Consider the following 15,109-nt stretch of genomic DNA (forward strand, 5'->3'; position numbering starts at 1 on the left):
CCTGTCTAAGACCTACTTTTACCAGAAAATAATTTTTCTCTGACTCACAAATCCTTATCTGAGTTTCACTATCATAAATCTTTTAATTGCTTTTAAGTTACCTATCACCTCTTCCATACACTTGCAACTTTCGCCGCACTATACCCCTACCCACCCTGTTATATGCCTATTCTCGATCCATAAATGTTGATGTCATTAATAAATTCAGGGAAAGCGCTAGACCTTTAAGGGTTATGCAGCGCTACACGACAATTGTGAAAGATCTGGTGTGAGTGGAGAGGTGAAAAAATTGAAGATGAAAGAGGAAGTCAGGGTTGAAGTAGCAATCGATGTAAATTAAGGAATCATAGTGAGAGAAAAAAGAGGGACCATCAGAAACAAGGGAAGACAAAATAATAGAGCTGAATCATTAAGACCGCAATCCTCCTAGTCAAAACAGCAAAAATACTTATCTCTAAGATATGGATTTACATAACAAGAGTATCAATGTATACACACTGAGAAATATACAGGCTACTCTTTTCAATACGTATCTACCGAGAGCTATTCACCTTTCGGGATACACCACTGTGTAAGCTAATTCCGGTTTATTACTGATGATTTTGATGTTGATTTGTTTATATTTTGTTGTCTTTGTCAGCATGCAACCCTATGCAGTATTGATCCAATTAATTTCGTAAATGTCCAGGGTTTAATAAGTTTTAAGAGTTATAATTCGGGGTTTACTAAAACATATGAATTAGAGTATAATTCAGTGTTAAAAAAGTCCTTAAGAAACGCTAAAGTCACACAATGATTTAGTCTCTTATTTATTTACAGAAGATATTTTTCACAGACAGTTGAGGATAACGAGTGACTTGTTACAGCCGATGTCTCCGCAAAGAAAGATTCCGGTGGTCGACCTGGGCCAGCTGGGTGAGTAGTCGAATATAAATGATTCCCACTGACGTTGCTAGCAACTTATGAAAAACTGGCTGAGAAGTTGAAAAGGTTGGGAATTTTGTACACAGGTGTACAACACTGAAATTCCACCAATCATCTCATGAAGTTTAGGGACGCCCAACTAGTGTACAACACCGAAATTCCACCAATCATCTCATGAAGTTCAGGGACGCCAACTAGTGATCAAAGAAACTAATTTCCGCAGACGCAAGTGCCTTGACTCTTCACTAATAGCTGTTTCTAATACAATTAAACAAAACAAAGGCAGCTTCACCATCTCTGAAGTCCTAGCAAGAATCCTCCTGAAAACAGTAAACCCTGCTATCACATAGTCTCTCCTGTTAATACTACACAAGCACATTACAGAGAATGAACATTGAAACAGGCCTTCTCTATCCAGCCTCCAATAGAAAAATTTGTCTAACCTATTTTTATGTTTCCCAAGTAATAGCTTTTATATCCTTTTACTCATGTGCAAGTTAACTGTTCTAACATAATGTATTACCACTACTACTACTTATATCATTACTACTACTACTACCACTAGTATTGCACCTCATTCTGAGCCAATATATACCCTCTGTGTCCATGTACTGTTTGTAACACTCAGTTCACGGAGTTCACTACCTTATCACAAGATAGGCACATGGCTTCTGCCGAAAAGAAGAGGCCACGATGCTCCATGAACACGACGGAGGACTCAGATTTGGAAATGTGGGGCGAAATTCTAGCGAAGAAGTTGCGAGAGGAAGAGGAAGATCCTGCTCACATTGTAGCAGATCTGACAGTCCCAACCATGGAGCCAGCGACAATAGAAACAGGGGAGGAAATAAACACCCCACCCCCCGAAAACCAAGAGGGATGGAACACTGTGGACAACAAGAAGAAGCGCCGTCCGTCCAAGGAGCAGGCAAACCAGCTCAACCGACCTGGCAAATTGAAGGTGAAGTCTTACGGGGACCACAGAACCCACTATGGTGTTGTTTCATACCTGGAATCACGACACAACCTGAAGTTCAAGATATGGTTCAACTTGAGGGGAGAACCAATATTGACTCCTCTCAACAAGGAAATGTATACCACCTTGAAGAGAGTCCTGGAGACAGATCGCTCATTCACCCTGGAGGAACTGGACTCTCGGCAGAAAATCACCAAGGGTGTAGTGATGCGATACCCGCTGATGATGCCCATCGAGGCAGTAGCAGCTCACCCCAGTGTGGTGTCAGCTCAACGTCTCAAGGCAAAGACGGCAGGCAATGCACCAACCCGACAGGTCCTCATTCAGCATGTAGGACCACTGCCATCCCAGCTGGACCTCGGTTCTTGGGGCAGGTACGATGTCAGGACCTTCACAGCAGAACCAGTTCGCTGTTTCAAGTGTCAGCGTTATGGACACCTGGGTGCACTTTGTCCGAACTGAGTAATCTGCGGTGTCTGCAGCCAGCACCACCCTACCGAGGAATGCATCACCAAGCTGAAAAATGCATCGCCACCCACTCCACAATGCCCGAACTGCAGGCAGAAACACCATGCCTGGAATCCTCGATGCCCCGAGAGGCTCGCCAGAATTCAAGAAGTCTGGAAGACGCCAAAAACTCGGCAACAGGCTACGTCGGATCATCATTCTCAGCAAACGATGGGTGCAGAGAACGCTGCCATACCGCAGATCTCTCAGCAGCTAACCTAAGTCAATGCCCAGGAATTCCCAACCCTAGAAGCCTCAACCAGGCGTCAAGGTCAAGAACCTCCTGCACCCCTACCTCAACGAAGAAACAGAAACAAGAGGAACAGGAGGCGTCAACAGGGTGCATCTGGTCAATGCGATCAGCAGGCGGTACTAAACGAGCCCCCACCGGCCATAGCACGACAACTCAGGCACTCCTTACCCGGCACAGGCGCTTTGCAAACTCAACTGGCACCTCACCAGCAGATCCCGGCTACCCAACCTGGTATACAGCAACAGACCACGGTGCATACAATAAAGAAATCCAACCCTCAGCAGTCCCTACAGACCACAACAGCCCAGATAATATCCACTGTTTCGAACCCAAACCCAAAGCAGGCCCTCACCAGGGAAGATCTCGTAGCACTCATCAAGGTGTTCACGGATCTTATTTGCAACACAATCAACTCCACGGAACAACAGAGCGCATTCCGGCAGATGGTCAATACGCTCCTGAGAGTGTGCTTTCTGACCGAAGAGGAGACAGTGGATGCCATGAATTTGCAGGTTCTCAGAGCGGGCAGGACTCAGTCTCCAGCTCAGGAAACAACAGCGATGGAATAACCTCGGTACCAAATCACACCCTCAAGGTCCTACAATGGAACAATCAGGGCCTGAGGGGCAAACAGCACCTCTTGCTGGAAGCATTAACTCGGGATCGGGTTGACATCGTCTTGCTACAAGAAACTCTGACTGTCCTGACTATGTGCCCAAGACTACCCGGTTTTGCTGGGTATTTTCGGCACATGGACCCAGGCGTTCACTGCAGAGGCACAGTTGTATTTGTATCCAATACAATACCTCACGAGGTTATAGCCAACCCTGTGAACTGTGGGGAGGATGTCGAGGTACAGGCCATCCTTGTGCACATACCTGGGGCGCCCATTACCATCTATAACATCTACAAGAACCCAAGACACACCCTCGACATTGCAGAGCTCCACGCACTAGCACGCACTGAGTGTATTATTGTGGGTGGAGATTTCAACGCACATCACCCAATGCTGCACTCTCACTCAGCAACCAATGCTGCTGGCAGACACATAGCAATGCTCCTACACGATATTCCAGAGGTAAAGTTGCTAAACAGTGGAGACCCCACACACCTGTTGGGTGGCTGCCTTGACCTTACCTTCGGGTCAAGACAACTCGCAGCAAGAGCCACATGGGAAACTCATCCTCACCTTGTCAGTGACCACTTTGCAATGATCACCACCTTCAACATCAACAGGCCTCCCACAGTTGTGCTGCTTCCTAGATGAGACGTAAAGAGGGCCAACTGGAAGGTGTTCCAGGATTATCTTCATGACTGGTGGTCCACATACTCTCTATCTGAAGACTGTGATACGGCTGAACAGGAGCTAATCACTGTTCTCACCCAGGCAGCAGAGTGCGCAATTCCAAAGGAGTACGTAGGACGCACTCACAAAAGAGACTGGTGGTTCTACAACGACGAGGTGCGGGAGCAGAACCACCGCATCAACTCTTTTAGGAAGCTATACAGGCGTAACCCTACGGCAGAGAACAGGAATACTCTGAGAGCCATTGTGCAGCATGCCCGCAGAGTCTCTCTCAGAGTAAAAACTGAGAAATGGCTGGAGTGGTGCTCAACATTCGGGCATCACACCACTTTATCTGAGATATGGGGCAAGCTCAACATAGCAACTGGCAAGAGCAAGCCGAGGCCACCAGCACACCCGAACCCATCCCAGGAAGCAGAGAAACTAGTGGAGCTTTTCACTTCCAGGGGAGCCTCCACTCAGCTCCCACAGGACATCCGGAATATACAGACGGATCTTCTGCCACAGCGCCAGCTAACGATACAAGCTGCATGTGAGTCGGAAGATGTGACTGATGAAGACCTCACGGACTTGGAACTCCGACGTGCCATTAAGAACACAGGTGACACTGCCCAGGGCATCGATGGTGTTACATACTCCATGATTGCACGGGCTGGGCAGAGTGGATGTGAGGCCATACTAGACGTCATTAACAAGTCGTGGAGGGCCAGGGCACTCCCAGCAGCTTGGAAGAAAGCTACCTTCGTACCAATTCCAAAGCCCAAGGACCCAGGCAGTATGAGACCCATATCGCTGACCAGCTGCTTAGCCAAGACTGCTGAGAGGATGGTGTTAAACCGCCTCGTATGGAAACTTGGACCCTCTCATCATCACATATTTGGCTTCACCAAAGGAGTGGGTACAGCAGAGTGCATAACCACTCTACTAAGCCAGATTGCTGATAGTAACAAAAAACCTAGTATCGTCGTCTACCTCGACCTTGAAAAGGCATTTGAGCTAGCCAGCCCCACAGCAATTCTGGCAATACTAGCTCGGAAGGGAATCAAAGGACGCCTCCTGGCCTGGATAGAGTCCTACCTTAGGGGCAGGCAGGCCTGTGTCAGCTTTCAGGGACACTACTCTTCCTTTAAATCCCTTAAAAACGGTACGCCACAAGGAGGTGTGCTCAGTCCTACCCTGTTTAACATCCTTATGCAGGAACTTGTGAGCCTTCCCTTTCATAGTGGTACACAGCTCCTCAGCTATGCTGATGATCTTGCACTCGTAGTGAATGGGAAAGGCAATTTAGAACGACAGGCTCAGAGAGCTTTGGACCTAATTACGCAGTCTTGCAAGGAACTAGGCCTCAAGATCTCGTAAATGTCCAGGGTTTAATAAGTTTTAAGAGTTATAATTCGGGGTTTACTAAAACATAAGAATTAGAGTATAATTCAGTGTTAAAAAAGTCCTTAAAAAACGCTCAAGTCACACAATGATTTAGTCTCTTATTTATTTACAGAATATTTATTTTCACAGACAGTTGAGGATAACGAGGGACAAATTACAGGCGATGTTTCCACGAAGAAAGATTCCGGTGGTCGACCTGGGACAACTGGGTGAGTAGTCGAATACAAATGATTCCTACCCATGTTGTTAGCAACATGTGAAAAATTGGCTGAGAAGTTGAAAAGGTTGGGAATTTTGTACACAGGTGTACAACACTGAAATTCCACCAATCATCTCATGAAGTTCAGGGACGCCCAACTAGTGTACAACACCGAAATTCCACCAATCATCTCATGAAGTTCAGGGACGCCAACTAGTGATCAAAGAAACTAATTTCCGCAGACGCAAGTGCCTTGACTCTTCACTAATAGCTGTTTCTAATACAATTAAACAAAACAAAGGCAGCTTCACCATCTCTGAAGTCCTAGCAAGAATCCTCCTGAAAACAGTAAACCCTGCCATCACATAGTCTCTCCTGTTAATACTACACAAGCACATTACAGAGAATGAACATTGAAACAGGCCTTCTCTATCCAGCCTCCAATAGAAAATTTGTCTAACCTATTTTTATGTTTCCCAAGTAATAGCTTTTATATCCTTTTACTCATGTGCAAGTTAACTGTTCTAACATAATGTATTACCACTACTACTACTTATATCATTACTACTACTTATATCACTACTACTACTACTACCACTAGTATTGCACCTCATTCTGAGCCAATATATACCCTCTGTGTCCATGTACTGTTTGTAAGTGATTAGGAGGGACGAGGAGAGTAGACACACATCGAGCAAGAGAGAGCAACATTCACTTCAACGAGGGGTTTTCAAGAAGACATTGCCTGATTGGTTGATATCTGGACATTCTTCATCTTGGCTCCAGGATTCTGTGCGTCGCTGGCTGCCTGCCCCAGGGCAGACCGTTGGCCTCTGCACTCCTGCATCTGGGTGAAGTCTTCCCACCTCATCTTGTTATCATATCACCTCTACCATCTCCATGATGTCACATCGTGTGAAAATTAAGCCTAAGTCTGCTGTCGTCGATGACGCCACGAAGCTTGAGCTTGCAGCTTCTCTCAACACTTGTCTTCACGCAAAGTTCTCCAAGATTACGTCACTGAAAGGAGCTTTCATCGTCACTTTTCTCGTTGATGCTGAAGCTGACAAAGTGCTTACACCTACTGCCATGAAGACCTTAGAAGACCGCTGCTTTACCATCTCCACGTCACCATACATGCTTGCAAAACGTGCAGTGTTTATGAAACGTCTTGACAGGCTGATCATGGGCCATCCAGGAAATTGAGTCATCACTTGAAGACCTCAACGCCTGGGCCAAGATTGACTCTGTTATGAAGATCCCCAACGCTTCCTCAATGCTCAAGGTCACATTCCTAGACGTTTCCATTGCAACCAGAGCACTGTCTGATGGCCTGGCCATCTCTTACTACTACATCAACCCTCGACAGATTGAACCTGAACGCTTCACGTACATAACACCTTGCTGGACATGTTACTCGTACAGTCACTCTACTGCCGACTGCCATGTGAAGAATAAGAAGATATGTTCCACCTGTGGGTCTGCAGGACACGATTTTCGTTCTTGCACTTCCACTGCTGCTCCCACTTGCAGCAACTGTAAGAGTGATCACCATACTCTTGCAGCCAAATGTCCAGTGCGTAAGGATATCCTCTCTAAGAAACTGAAGGAAGAAACAAAGAAGCCATCTGGAACCTCTCCTACATACGCTGCAATTGCCAAGATTCAATCTACAACATCCAAGATTCTACAAGCCACTCAACAGTCGTCTCCACCACCTCTCACTACCCAACCTCCACCTGATGATATCTCTACCAAATTCTATTACTGCATGATGTTTGCTCACATGCAAAATGCTGCAAAACCTGGCTCTTTCAACACGACTATTAATGAACTTCTTGCACTTAACAACATGCCATCATTTAACTTCCCTGCAAGTCCACCATCAGCTGAGATTTTGAAAATAATCCCGAAGATCGTCAGTTTTGAAGCGCCAGATGACTTGAAGGAATTAATAATTGATAACGACGACGCATCCTCTTTTGAATCCTTTAATCAACATTCACTTGATAACATCCAAGACAGCACCACGCCTCCTATTCGTCGATTGGCTCGTCGTGGCGGCGCAAATATCATTCCTTCGCCTCCACTCACCACTACACAAATGGACCAATCAGAAGCCACGATTCCACCACAGTCTTCTATACACTCTGTAGAGGAGACACCAACATTGAATGAACCTTCAATGCTGCAACCACCAACAAAAACCTCACCAGCCATCACTCGACGTATTAATACAGAAGACCAACACCGAGATCAATACCTGCACTGGAAAGATATAACTTTTTATACGACTCCTGACCAAGAACCCACCATGAATGTCGACACTTTGTACGAGAAATTACTCGACAGTACAGTCGAGTTTACAAATCGTAAAGAACCCATTGCTCCTTCACAGCACTCAAGATGATCTTTGACCAGTTACAAGCCGACCCAGCATTTCGACCCAAGATTACAAGACTACTCATCGTTTCCTCCCAACAACTGCACAACATAAGGAATGCCTCCAACACTGAAAAAATGATGTAACTCCTGACTCACACTTTAACGACACCTGAACAATCAAGAAGCTAGCCTCCCTTGACCACGCCTCCAGCTTCTGCCAGCCGCCAATCAACATCAAGAATGCAAGATGCAGATAGCTTGTCAGCCGGACGACTGAGTGTTCTCCTGTTTTTTGTGTTGCTGTTTCCGTCTGCTTCCAAGGCTTAGCTGTTGGGTTTAGTCCTGACTCCTCTCTTCGACTCAAGACTTCCTCTCACCAACTATTCTTCGAGCTGTCCCCACTTGCCCCTCGCCCCTAGTGGGTCCTTACCTGTGAGTCCTCTGTTCTGTTCTGTTCTGTTTGTAAGGGCTTGACAAAGCTCATGGAGAGCGAAACGTTGCCACAATAAAATGTCACATTAGTTGCACTTGTGTCCTTTTACTTTACATATTGTCGGTAATTCTACCAACTTTATTAATTCTTAGTTGCTTGAAGATGATTAATTGATTTTATGGATAGATGCATTTATTATGTTTTAATTATTCAAGTAGATTAATTTGTTGATTCATCAATTAATGGACTGAGTAGGTGAGTCGTGTCTTTACTTCCGGGTCTGCCTTCTGCCTGGATCAGGACCAGAAGGATCGCTACGATAAGGATGTCAAGACTCACGAGAGTTATGTAGCTTCTGGCAAGGAGAAGCGTGTTACTTCTATATCTGGTCGTTATATTTGCTGTGATGATCGTTGTCCTTGTTGTTATTATTGATGTTGTTGCTGTAGCGGTGGTCGCTTATTGTGATTGTTGTAATTGATATACCATACGTTATTATTTTTTTGTTATAGGATATTTTGATTCAGATGATTGTTGTTGATGTTGCTACTACTTGTTAGTTAGTTTAATATGTTTATTATGCACCCCCATACCCATCCTGTGGGCGGTAGTCAAAAGATTACAGAGGTACATAATTGGTCCAGGGACTGGACTCCAAAGTTTTGATAGCTGAGCAAGTTACAAAGGTAATGAACTAGATCTGGTCATAATCATGACCAAGTTACAAAGGTAATGAGCTCCAGGTAGAGCTGGTCACACTCATGAATAATTGCAAAGGTAATGAATCAAACACATTAATCATGAGAATTTACAAAGGTAATGAGCTCCAGGTAGAGCTGGTCACAATCATGACAAGTTTCAGAGGTAATGAATGATAAACACGTTATGACATGATTACAATCATAGACAAATTACAGAGTAATGAGCAGTTAACAAACATAGTAGGGAATTCATCCAATGCCCCAACAACAGATGTTGCTAGGTGCCTGTCTCTCCTCGGCAGACAGCCATTGCAAACAGCAGCAAGTTGCCCCGGGATCTGCTGTTTGCACGAGCACCATCGACCCTCCCCAAGAGGTCCAAGAAGCCAGTGACTCTGTTAGCAGCCCGATGGAGAGCTGCCCTAGGGACATGTCAGCGTCCTGGTGGACGCCAAGTTGATTGAAGATCCCAGGCCCTCGTGTGCATGGATGTTGAAGCTTGAGGAACTGAGTACACACTGCCTGTGGCACACCTGACAGCTGCCTCGTGGTCGAACTCCACGATGCTGTCCCTGTAGTAGAAGTTCCTGTGAGCCCGGCACTCCCTGCAGTGCCATCGCTGACATCGTGGGTTAGGGGAGAAGCACCCTCTATAGATGGGGTGGCGCTGGTAGTTGGGTGGGTGAGGCGGGAGAGACGGGCAGGGGTGAGGCGTTATGAGAGGGTCACTGTTTACTACACACGCCCTCCCCCTCCCCCCCCAGCGGAGAGGGGGGGGAGGCGCTGACTGGTCCTGACTCAACAACACCAAACCTTCTAAAACTGCACAACACTTCAACTATTTATGCTGAAACGATGCACTGAGATGTCCGTTCGCTGCTCTGGTATCTTCTCAAAGCATTCACACTGAGTTCTGTTAAGTAGGGACCTGGTCAGCCTCTTTGACCAGGAGCTATCCTTGAAAATCCCGCAGCTAGCCCGCTACACAACCTGCCGCGTCGGCCATGATGCTCTATGGCTACTTCTTGCTGCAATTATTATTACTTTTATTAATTATATTATTATTATTACGTATTCTTATTCTAATTATTATTATTATTATTATTATTATTATTATTATTATTATTATTATTATTATTATTATTATTATTATTATTCTCTTTATTATAATAAATTATGTAAAAATGCAATTTTAGAGTCTGGGTATCTCTTCAGCTTCACTAAGCTGATCGAGTTGCACGAGACATACATTATCAAGTCCGCCGAGGTTGTCTTTCCTGATGCAGAGGTGCCGTCCTTCAGGCCCTCTGTGGCTTCCATCCTCAAGTCGTGCAGGAAACTCTCCATCCGCATTATGAGGGTCATAGCCATCAGTCTCAGTATGTGGATCTTTCTAAGAAGTGCAACTGGTTGCTGCAGGTGAGAACGGGCAACACACACACACACACACACACACACACACACACACACACACACACACACACACACACACACACACACAGAAGAACTATGGATCGACCCCTGCACCCACAAATAGGTGAGTACACACACGCACACACACACATTAGTCCATTCTGTGACAGGCATTTCGCATTTCGTCTACTAAAAGCCTCTGCACAGTGGCATGTTCATTCACTGCTTTTCCTTATAATCTTGTTAAGAAAAGTATTCTTGCTTCTCTCGTCGCTCTTCGCAGCTGTGATCCTCAAATTTTCGACTAGAAAACTGAAACCATTCACAAGTCATTCACCCGTCTAAGCTGCGCTTCCAGTTTCATAAATTCTCTTACTCCCATGCTAAAACGAAGTTTCTTTTCTTCCTAAACCCATTACTTCAACAAAAACCTCTTGTACTTTGCCTTTCCTATATTTCCAATCTTCAAAATCTTATTATCACCCACCGTCCTCTAGATATCAAGCTTGCATTTCGCCGGGCTAATATACTTCGTAACACTCTAGCCCATATCTCTGTCACTGGTATCTTCCGTGTCTGTTCCATTTTCTGCTCCATCTACCACCTTCATTACCATGGTGAAAATCGCCGCTCTCTTAATGATAGCCTTATAGAACATAAAAAGTGTTCACCTTGCTGACACTAACAACGTTCTTTACTCTCGTAGTAGAGATCATAGCCATGTATACACTAGACAGTAAACCTAACTACTCTTCTAGCCTTTACACACGTCGTCTTGCTCAATTGGCCCTTAAACACATTCCATACACGAATAATAGTCCCTGTTACGTTTCAGTAGATGTCTAGCACACTTGGCTTTGGCCTCTCTACACTTCTGGATGAACCAAGGGCTCGTCCTGGACTTCTCGTTATTTCTGTTGCCTTTGGGTACAAGCCACTCGTCTGCATCCTTGCATATTGTTGCCACATATTCCATCATGTCGTTTACTGATCTCCCTGCCACTTCTCTGTCCCATTGAATCTTGTGCAGGAAAGTTCTCATGTCTGTGTAGTCCTCTCTCTTGGCTTCATTCGTCCTGCCTTTCCTGCTTACCTATCCACTTGTAACTCTACTATGTATTCGAAACTCAGAATCACATGATCACTAACCCCGAGGGATCTTCCGTATGTGATGTCCTCAGTATTTGCACTACTCAAGGCGAATATTATGTCCATTCTTGCTGGTTCATCCTCTCCCCTGTCTCTGATAGTGTCCCTTACATGTTGGTACATGAGGTTATCCAGTACCACCTCCTTCATCTTAACCCTCCACGTTTCTGAGCCCCCACATGGCTCCAAGTTTTCCCAGTCAATTTCTTTGTGATTGAAGTCACATGGACCCTCCTGGCCATTTCAGGCAGTGTGTCAACCATTGTTCTGTTACTCTCATCATATTCTTGCCTTGGCCTTATGCAATTCTGTGGTGAGTTATATATCACTGCAATTGCTACCTTTGGACCTCCAGATTGAAGTGTTTCTATTATATAGTCTCTTTCCTCTACCCTGTGTCCTCTCTCCAGCTCCTCAAAATCCCATTGGTTTTTGATGAGCAGTGCCACTCCTCCTTTCCCTCTGTTCCCTCTGTCTTTCTTCAGGATCTGGTATCCAGTTGGAAAGACGACATCTGTTATGTCTGGTGATGACTCTTTGATTCTATCGTGACACTCTTCCCACTTACTGGTTATCCATCAGCGTTGGTATACCATACCTTTAGTTTCCTCTCAGACACTGTATTCTGGGGAGTTTGTGGGGCTTGGAGGAGTGGAGGACCTGGCAGGGTGCTTTAGGATTCTACTGCGTACTGTGGGGTGGGCGCTGTGAGTGTGAAGTGTGGTTAGTAATGGAATAATATGTTTGGCTATGGGGTTCTGAAGGTAGTTCTGTGAGTGTTTGCAGTTGTTGCTCCTCCCGGCTCAGGTTGTCCCATGTTGACTCTATGCTCGTTTCTCTTCCTAGCTTCTTTCATTTCCGTGTCCTCTCCCTCAGCTGATGTCGTTCTGTTCTCATTCTGTCATGGTCTAAGAACACCCTCCTGTAAGTTGATTTTCTTCAGCCATGGTTTCTCCTGCATGATCCTGTTCTGCACAGTTTCTGTCTTGAGAATCAATTTGACCTCCCGATTTCTCCCCTGTTGTGTGCGTGTTTGTGTGTGTACTCGCCTAATTGTGGTTGCAGGGGTCGATTCATAGCTCTTGTGTGTGTGTATTTGTGTGTGTACTCACCTAATGGGGTTATAAGGTCGAGTCATGCCTTCTGGCCCTGCCCGTGTGTGTATATGTGTGTGTGTGTGTGTGTGTGTGTGTGTGTGCATGTGTTCAGTCACCTAATTGTGGTTGCATGGGTGGAGTCACAGTTGCTAGCCCCGCGTCTTCAGTGGTCGCTACTAGGTTCACACTCACCCTGCTCCATGAGCTTTATCATACCTCTTTTTAAAGCAACGTATGGATCCTGCCTCCACTACATCACTCTCCAGAATGTTTCACTTTCTGACAACTCAATGGTTGAAGAAATACTTCCTAATATCCCTGTGGCTCATCTGAGTTTTCAACTTCCAGTTGTGGCCTCTTGTTGCTGTGTCACACCTCTGAAACATTCTGTCCCTATCCACCCTGTCAGTTCGTCTCAGTATTTTGTATGTTGTTATCATGTCTCTGCTATCCCTCCTGTCTTCCAGTGTTGTCAGGTTGTGCTCCCTTAACCTCTTCTCATAGGACAAACCCCTCAGTTCTGGGACTAGTCTTGTTTCAAATCTTTAAACTTTCTCTAATTTCTTGACGTGTTTGACGGGGTGTGAGTTCCATACTGGTGCTGTATACTCCAATATGGGCCTGACATACACGGTGTACAGTTTCGTGAATGAATCCTTACTTAGATAACTAAACGATATTCTCAGGTTTACCAGGTACCCGTATGCTGCAGCAGTTATTTGGTTAATGTGTGCCTCAGGCGACGTGCTTGGTATGATGCTTACCCCGAGACCCTTTTCCTTGAGTGAGTTTTGCAGCCTTTGACTTTTTAAGCAGTACTCCATCTGCTGTCTCCTTTTGTCCTTCCCCAATCTTCATAATTTTTCATCTGCTGTTGTTAAACTCCAAGAGCCATTTGTCAGGCTAGGCTTGCAGCCTGTCCAGATCACCTTATAGGCTTACCTTATCCTTTTCTGCTTGTATTTTCCTCATTAGTTTCACATCGTCTGCAAACAGGGATACCTTTGACTCTATCTCTTCTGTCATATCATTCACATATACAAGAAACAGCACCGGACCTAGGTCTAACTCTTGTGGAATCCCACTCGACACATGCACCCACTCTGACACCTTATCTTGGACCAACACACATTGTTTCCTTCTTGTCAGATATTCGCTAATCCACTGTAGTACTTTCCCTTCAATTACTGTCTGCTCCTTTAGTTTTTCATCCAGTCTCTTGTGTGGAACTGTGTCGAAAGCCTTCTTACAGCCCAAGAAGATGCAGTCTACCTATCCCTCTCTCTCTTGTATTACTTCTTTTACCTTGTCACAGAACTCCAGTAGGTTAGTGATGCTGGATTTCCTTTCACTGGAGCTGTGCTGGTTATCATGTATTAAGCCATTCCATTCTAGGTGCTCCACCACTCTTTTCCTGATAATCTTCTCCATAACTTTACATACATGTCAGCAACACTGGTCTGTAGTTTAGTGCAATCTGACTGTCTCCTTTCTTAAAAATCGGAATGACATTTGCTCTCTTCCACACCTCAGGTAGTTTCCCTGTCTCGATAGATTTATTTAAAGTTGCTGTTACAGGGACACAATGCATCTGCTCCCTCTCTCAGTACCCTAGGAGAGATATTATCTTGGCCCACCACCTTCGAGGTATCTAGTTCCCCTAGCAGTTTCGTCACCTCATCCTCAGTTGTGTGCAGTGTATCCAACACTTGCTGGTGCACCCTACCACTTCGGGAGCCCCTCTGTCTCCACTGTGAATATCTCAGTAGTAGTAACCAGTTACCAGTAACCAGTAACCAACCGTCTCTGCATGAATCACTGTCTGTATTCATATTGTTGCTGACCACAGCAGTATTCAAACACCCCTCTCACATATGGGTACTGGGGTTAGTTAGTCTTACGATAGAGAGCAGAGAGGCAGGCTGGCTGTTTGGCGCTTCCCACATTATCCGTAATATACGTACTTCCAGCCTACGTGAGTATTTCTTTACCCTATCCACGTGTTCGAACCCCACATGATAAATGGTGGCAACGGTGTGGGAGCGTGGATTAAGCTTTTTTAAGGGTATTTCAAGACATTAGAAGACTGTTTGTGAGTAGCCGGCGGGTCAAAAGGTGAACCGTAGCTAGCCGCTTACCCTCACTCACCACGAATACTGCTGTGGTCAGCAACAATATGAATACAGACAGTGATTCACGCAGAGACGGTTGGTAGTGAGTCATCTACTGGTACACTGGTTACTGGTAACTGGTTACTACTACTGAGAAATACCTCCCTGAATTTTGAGCTGAGCTCTTCACATACTTCTTGGTCGTTCTCTGCGAGCTCGCCTCCTTCCTTCCTCAACTTGATTACCTGGTCCTTGACTGTTGTTTTCCT

At 45.3% G+C, this 15,109-nt stretch overlaps 1 long non-coding RNA gene across 1 annotated transcript in view; it reads left to right on the forward strand.

The window, feature by feature from the left end:
* The first annotated feature begins 529 nt into the window (after window positions 1-529).
* The window catches only part of LOC128693514 (uncharacterized), a 38,334-nt gene continuing 23,754 nt past the window's right edge, over window positions 530-15,109 (forward strand). Inside the window, exons 1-2 of the long non-coding RNA XR_008407742.2 lie at window positions 530-571; window positions 5,482-5,561. This is a non-coding gene — a long non-coding RNA (uncharacterized lncRNA). The remainder of the gene's footprint in view (window positions 572-5,481; window positions 5,562-15,109) is intronic.

Source organism: Cherax quadricarinatus, chromosome 2, assembly GCF_038502225.1.
Source record: "Cherax quadricarinatus isolate ZL_2023a chromosome 2, ASM3850222v1, whole genome shotgun sequence".
NCBI classification, from domain to species: Eukaryota; Metazoa; Arthropoda; class Malacostraca; order Decapoda; family Parastacidae; genus Cherax; species Cherax quadricarinatus.